This window comes from Pteropus alecto, unplaced genomic scaffold (genome assembly GCF_000325575.1).
Source record: "Pteropus alecto unplaced genomic scaffold, ASM32557v1 scaffold103, whole genome shotgun sequence".
Classification (NCBI taxonomy): domain Eukaryota; kingdom Metazoa; phylum Chordata; class Mammalia; order Chiroptera; family Pteropodidae; genus Pteropus; species Pteropus alecto.
This window is the reverse complement of record NW_006436288.1, coordinates 12,097,840-12,105,699: the sequence shown is the minus strand read 5'-3', so window position 1 is coordinate 12,105,699 and position 7,860 is coordinate 12,097,840. Positions and strand designations below refer to the sequence as shown.

The window sequence follows — 7,860 nt, the reverse complement described above, 5'->3', positions numbered from 1 at the left end:
TCTCTAAAGCTCCATTTCGCCATCTTATTTCCCTGATTATTTAAGAAACTCCAATGCCTGCCACATGTAAGCAAATCATCACCTAGGCTACGGGACTGTATGACTCAAAAAGTAACCATCACAGACAGAGCTGCATGTACAGACAGGCTTCAGAGAAGGTTCTATCCTCCTGGCTGGCTATGATCAAAGGCTGGTCTTCAACATGTTTTTAGATACATTATATTTATTAGACTTCCACTTGGCCCTGGAAAATTGATTCATTGTAATAACAAAGACAGTTATAAACTAGGGCGCAGTTTATTAATTTTCAGTGGGCCATCCACCACCAGACCTGGGAACGGGACTGGTCAGATGTGAACTAGGCACTCCCTTCCTGGTGAGTGGTTCCCCTCAGGAGACTAGACTATTTATCAGTGGGTGTGTGGGGAGCACAGAATCGGAAAAAGGAAATTGATTGTTGGCTGAAGGAAATATGCGTCACACTCATACAACTCAAAGTTGACCTTCTCCACCCAAGGGACAGCTAAGACTAAGGAGGAAATAGAACTATCCTTATCATCTAAATCAAAACACCAATCTCCCTGGAGAGTGATGGATAAATAAAGATAGTTTTTTTTTTTAATTGTTATTATTTATTTGTTTGTGTTAGTTTCCTATACATAAAAAATAATGCTTAGTGGTTTCCAGATTTTGTGTCCTTATGGTATCTCTTTATAGTATGTTATTACACATAGTCTTCCCTTTATTTTTAGATCCTCTTTCTAATGAGATAAGATTTCATAAATTAAATATCTCTAAAATGCAATACAGTGGAAGATAAATTACACACATTCCAACCATTGCTCTTGTGAGTTGATTGTGCCCATTTCGTTGAGACTGACTTCTCAACCTTATCTCATTCATATATCCCCTATGCTATCACCTCATGGCCCTGAAATTCACTTTCCCATCCTAAACCCTTCACCCTGCTAATAGAACCCTATTGAGATTCTATCTACCTCTTCCATATTTATCAGTTCAAGTTTTTCATCCAATGTTTGATCTTTGCCAAACACAAAGCTCTGCCTCCCCTGGAGTGAAGGAGTCAGACTGTTATACAAATAATCACAGCACAATTTGAGCTATAAGAAGTAGTCATTATGTGTAGAAGAAATGCTGAAAAGAACATGATTCTATTTACTTTGTGGAATCATCCCGTGCTTCACAGAAGAGGTGACAGCTAAATATGACCTTAAAGGGTATAACAAATAGAATAATGCCTCCCAAAGATACCTACAGTCTAATCCCTAGAGCCTGTAAATAGGTAATGTTATGTGGAAAAGGAGAGTTAAAGATGTAAATGAAATGAAGACTGCTCATCAGCTGACCTGGAGATGGGGAAATTGTTTTGGATTATAGTAGGCCCAATGTAATCACAAGGTCTCTCAAAAGTAAGAGCAGAAAAAAATTCAGTGTCAGAGTGATGCTATATAAGAAAGACTCATAATGCTAAATTTAAAGGTGGAAGGCGACCAGGAAACAAGAAATATGGGAAGCCTGTAGAAGCTAGAAAAGGCAAGGAACCAGATTCTCCCCTTCAGAAAGGAATGCAGCCCTGATTTTAGCTGATTGATTTTTAACCTTGATTTCAACCTAGTGAGACCCAGTTTGGACTTCTAATCTTCAGAACTATAAGAATATAAATTGGTATTGTATTAAGCCACTAAGTTTATGGTAATTGGTTACAGCAGCAATAGAAAACTGATACAAAGAGTAAGTAGGATTTCATATGAGAAAGGGGCTAGTTGAGGGTCTTGCAGTCCGGTGGCATTAACATTTAATCGAGTACTTGTGGATAGGCACCTCTCTATGTCAAGCGCTTTTCGTGCCATAATTGAAGAGGTCCTTTTTGTATAGTAAATGACTATTATATGAACTATCAATAAAGGCTATTAGTGATGTAGACTTTGGAATCAGCTGATAAACAGTAGCAATAAGAATGATGTTATATCTATGGCCATGCTACCCTGAACAAGCCCGATCCCGTCTGATATCGGAAGCTAAGCAGGGTCGGGCCTGGTTAGTACTTTGGGAGACCACTTAGGAAGACCAAGTGCTGTAGGCGTAAAAATTAAAAAAAAATAAGGGATTGTAAGCTGACAAGGTCCTTGCAATCAATGAGGTCAACCAAGGGTTGCCTTAAAAAATAAAAAAATTAAAAATTAAAAAATTAAAAAAAGAATGATATTACAATATGAATTAAAGAGGTTGAATGTATCAAACTCTTGGAAATCAAGCACTGGGATATAATGACCAGACACTATAAAGTTATTCCTTTAGCCTACAACTACAACTGCCATTTCGACATTTAAACCAAGAGGTTCCATTTGCACCTCATATTCAATAGCTTTTAGATTCAAGTCACTATCTGCAAAATATACTTGTTCTTCAAAGTGCCCTGTTTCTGTTCATAGCAACACTGTATTGCTAATGACCCAAACTTGAAATTTCTAAATCAGCCACTTCCCAACCTCCCGACAGTCAACCAATTATTATGTCATAAAGCTTCTATCACCATTATTTTCTAAAATGTTTTCCATCTTTCACTTTCCTGATGCCAGCCCTAGATGTGCCATTTTAACCTCAGACAACTATTTATGTTCTATTCCCAATGAGTCATAAATTTCCCTTTCCCTCATCACACCTTCTCCATGTTTCTTTGCTCTTTTCTTTCTCTGAACTCTTGCAACTCATGTTTCCCCTTGCCCTCTCTTACTCACTCCTTAGCTCACCACTGCTGACCTCACTACTGTTGGCCATTCTATTGAAATTGCTTTCCCTGAAGTTATAAGTGACCTTCTATTTTCCAAATTTCAGAATATTTCGAACTTCCCTAAACTTGACCTCTCTGTGACATTGACGTAATAGACTGTTCTTTTTTTTTTTTGAAACTATTTTCTTACTTGGATTCTAGACTATCCTATTTCCAGCCTCCCCTTTTATTGTTTTACTAATTATTTTGTCTCCTCAAAGAGTATCCATCTCCTTCTGTCCCACTAATACTGCTGCTTCCTACAGTTTTAATCTAAGTGCTCATAACTTTCCACCATATAGATATGTCTCTTCCTAGGTATTGGATGTAAGTACAGCTTGGAAAAGGTAAAAGAGCACAAATGTTTCTTAGCTCTCTGATTATTGGAATTCTATCTTTCTATGTAGTTTTTTAGTATCTGCTTTCTGCTCAGTAGGATGCTAAACATAGAAGAGAATTTAAAAGTGATGAAGATATAGCGTCTACATTCTGAAAGCTGGTAACCAATTTAGACAGATACAAAATATACATATAAAATTTTTGAGAAATGACCCAAGGCAGAATTCATTCATTTAGCAATTGGCAATGACCACTAAACACTAATTGAACATAGTTATAAAATAAATATGACAATATAGGAATGTCTCTTCTTTTATAGGTAAAGAGGACAAACTCTAAGCTACCAGATAAATAGATTTTCCCTCCATTTCCTTGAATTGAGCCACAAAGAGGATTTTATACTAAAAAAAAAAAAAAAAAAAAAAGTCATGTTCTAGGTTGTATTCAGCCTTGAATATTACCTCCTTTTTACAGTTTCACAGTTCCTCATTTGCAATAGAAGCAACTTAAATTTATCATTCTGGGTTTGTTAAAATATTTTGAAACATATCATCCTTATATTTAAAAAATATATAGAGAAAACCTATCAGAGGAATGATAGCAAGGAAAATGTCTCCCAAGTGAGTTAGACTGGGGCCTTCAACACTGTCCCAGCTCTTCTTTCTGAAATATTTATTTACAACTACAGATCAGGTACCTGCATTTTAAGCCATTTCTTTCTCTAATAGAGAAATTTTAAAAATTGGTATTTATAATTGGTTCATACTATACCTAATCTTTGGTAAATAGCCACTCTTGGCAGACAGCAATCAGTAACAACATATTTTGGTTTCTGGCCTGAATGGGAATCATTAACTCAGGCATATCATGATGAAAATTTCCCTTTCTGGCCCATAAGCTTGCAGTTTCAAATGGTCTGGTAAAGTCAGAGTGTCAATCTCTATCCTTGATCCTCCATCTGGAAATTTAGATCTCATATTTCTTACAATTCTGTAAATTAAAAAAGTTCCTGTTCTTATACAAACCAGTAATTATTCTATTACATAATTCTCCTTGGGCAGAGAGAAAGTGTAATTCCATACACTGATGCCTACCTAATTCCTGATATAAAAACTATCAAGAGCCATAATAGACATAAGATATCACTCGAGGAATGAATTTAACAGCTGAAACTTCATGCCTTAAACTGAAAGAAAAAATTTCATGCTGCAAATACTTCAAAAATAGTTTGCCAAATACACTGAACCAGAAAAAATAGATTTCCTCATGACATGCTTATTCTAATCCCTAGTCAATCAATAAGTAGTATGAATAAACTTTTATACTATTTCAAATCCAAATTCTCCACTAAAAAATCACTTTAGGTGAAAACGTGCGGGCTCATCCAACTTAATCTTTACCACATCTCTCTAGGCACAGAAATAGGACTTGGCAATTCCCAAAGTGCAGCCAAAACTAGGCTATAATATTCTTAATATATCAAAGAGAGTACAAAAACAGACTGACACATATATGGCCATCTAATTTATGACAAAGGTGAGTGTAACACAGTAAAAAAAGGATTTTTTTTTTTCAATAAATGCTAGGTGGTTAATTACACAACCATAAGGGAACAACGCATTTTGACTTCTATCACAGTCTATTCACAAACATAAGTTCTAAACTGATTATAATCTGCATATGAGAGATAAAATAAAAAAGATATTAGAAAAAAGACAAAAGTAAACACCTTTATGACTATGGAGTAAGCAAGGCTTTTTTAACAGATACAGAAAACATTAAACATAAAGAAAAAATTAATAAATTTACTATATTAAAAATAAGAAATTCTGTTTCTTAAAAGACATCATTGAGGGATAAATAAGCAGTTCCCAGAGGGAAAGAAGTTATTCACAATGCATCTGTCGAACAAAAGACTCTTATCCAGAAGTGTAAAGATCTATAAATCAATAAGATTGACATTCCAAAGGAAAATGAGAAAGCTTTAAGCATCCACGTCACAAAAGAAGATATGTCAATAAACAAATGAAAGTTAACATAACTTCATAAGTGCAATAGATCACAAAAATGGCTCACTACTCATGTCCCTGTCTTCATGCCCTTTGCCATGTAACTTTATGGTGCTCACCGACTTTGAATCTGAGCTAGGCTGTGTGACTCACTTTGACCAATGGGATATTAGCAAATGTTATACAAACAACAGTTGGAGAAGCACTTGCACAACTGGGCTTGTTTGCTTTCGCACCTGTGCCATTCACCATGAGAATGCTGGGGCTAGCCTGCTGGAGATTGAGAGACCTATAGACATGAATAATCACAATCACTCCAGCTGCAGCCAGCTTAGATCATCTGACAATAGGCCGGTGTCCCCAGGCATGTGAACAATCCCAGTCTAGAATAGGGGAGCTGCCAAACCAGCCCCCAGATGACTCCAAACTTGAAATCACCACATGCTTAGTGGGGAATGCCACCAACATTTTGTGGTTCCTTGTTATACAGCATTACTGTGGCAGTAGATAACTGATACAATTAGTCATTAGAAAGATGCGAATAAAAACTCAATGCAATACTACTACATACATAAGAAAATTGCTGAAATGAAAAAGAAGGAAAATCCAAATATTAACAAAAATTTACAAAAATCAAATCTTTTATGCATAGTTGGTGGGAATGTAACTCAATTCAGTAACATCAGACAACTGTAGTAGCTATCACAGTTGAACCTTAGCATATCCTAAGGCCCAGCAATTCCACCCCTAGGTACATACCAAATAGAAGTGTGTACGTGTGTCCACCAAAATACATGTACTAAAATGTTTATAGTACAGCCATTTGTAGTAGTCAAAAACTTAGAAGCTACCCAAATGTCTTTCAAATGCAGAATAGATAAATAAACTGTGTTATATTCACACAACAGAATACTATATAGCAGTGAAAATGAATTACCACATCTACACTCTATGATGTACATAAAATTTATAAACATAATGTTGATCTATTAAAGGCAGACATAAAAGAGTATACACGTGTAAACTCATTTGTATAATACATAAAAACAGGAAAAGGTAATCAATACTATTAGAAGTCAAGAGAGTGATAATTCTTGGGTTGAGACAACTGCTGAAAAGAAGAGTGGGGGCATCCTGGGACACTGGTAAATAGCATTGTTTTTTATTTAGCTACTTGTTATGCTGCTGTGTTCGGTTGCTAAAAATTCACTGAACTGTATACTTATGACACACACACTTCTCTATAGTTATACTATACTTTAATAAAAAGGTTAAAAATTATGAAAAGTTTACAACAAAAAGGGAGAGTATAAAATGAATGTTAGATAGAAATGTTCAGTTGCATTGGACAAAAAGTCAAAATATCAGTAGCTGTAACACAATAGCAGTTTATTTCTTCTTTACATAAACAAAATTCAGAGGAAGGTAGCTTAAAATGAGTGTGATCAGCTCCATAAATCAGAGTCCTTTTTCTTGCTGTTCACTATTCCTGGGTTCCATGGGCCCAGATGACTGTTCCCGCTCCAGCAATTATGACTGCACTGCAACCAGCAGGAAGAAAAAAGGGCCAAAGAAGAATTCATCCTCTCCTTGTGGAAACTTCCAGGAAGTGTACATAACGTCTTTGTTTGCATCCCATTGGGCAGAACTTAATTACAAGGCCATCTCTATATGCAAAAGAGACAAGAATGTAGTCTACATCTCAGGTGATACATGCCTAACTGAAAATCACTGTCTACTCTTTGAAGGAAGGCGTGCAGAATGGGTATTGGGGACCAACCAGTTTGCTTTAACATGCCCTTGTACAGAGTTTCTTTACTGGCTGTCTCTTTCTTTAGCCCTATGTATTAGAGGAACTAGTTTTTCTTCCTAAGCAGTAGCTGGCAAACATTTTTGGTCAAGAAACCATATGGTAAATATTTTAGGCTTTGTTGACCCAATGATCTCTGTTGCAACTACTCAGTTCTGCTGTTGTAGCATAAAGGCAGCCACAGACAATATGTCGCTGAATGAGCATCAATGTTCAATAAAACTTTATTTCCAAAATCAGGTGATGGCCCAGATTTGCCCATGAGCTACAGTTTGCTGATATTTCTTCCAGATGCTCCAGAAAGCCAGTTAATCCCATGAGGACAGAGAAGATGTTCAGCTTATTCTCCACTTGTGTCCCATGTAGTCACTGATCAAAAAACATTGATAACAAAAAGATGAAAACCTATTTAACAATATTTTCTTCACAATATTACAGTTTTCACACTAAAGTTTATTCAAAACAAGAAAAAGAGTTAAGTTAAATTTCACCAAGAGATAGTACAAAGTTCAAGGTGAAGAAAGAAGAAAAGAGGAAAGGGAATGTGTGTGTAGAGGGGAAACTGACGGAATAATCCAAAATAATAATTACCAAGCCTGATAGGGTCATGAGGACTTTATAGTTGGTAAACAAATAACAAAAATCTTCTCCTCTTCCCACATTTTTTGTTTTTTTTGTTTGTTTGTTTGTTTTTTTTAATTTAAGGGGAATGGTCCTGGAAGTCTAGCAAAGGTGTTACTTCTCACAATTAGAGGATCTAAATGTGCTCCGAGGCTGGGGAGGCATGATTTTTTCAAACTGACTAATTCTTTTCTTTTGGGGTCAACTCCCTCACCCCATTCATCCTTCTCTCTCTGAAAATGATCCAGGGAAACTCTGTGTGCTCCTTCTCTTGACATTCCACAAATAGA

At 36.0% G+C, this 7,860-nt stretch overlaps 1 pseudogene; it reads left to right on the top strand.

Annotated features, from left to right (window-relative positions):
* Window positions 1-1,988: 1,988 nt before the first annotated feature.
* LOC112480342 lies at window positions 1,989-2,104 on the top strand (annotated as a pseudogene).
* Window positions 2,105-7,860: the final 5,756 nt, after the last annotated feature.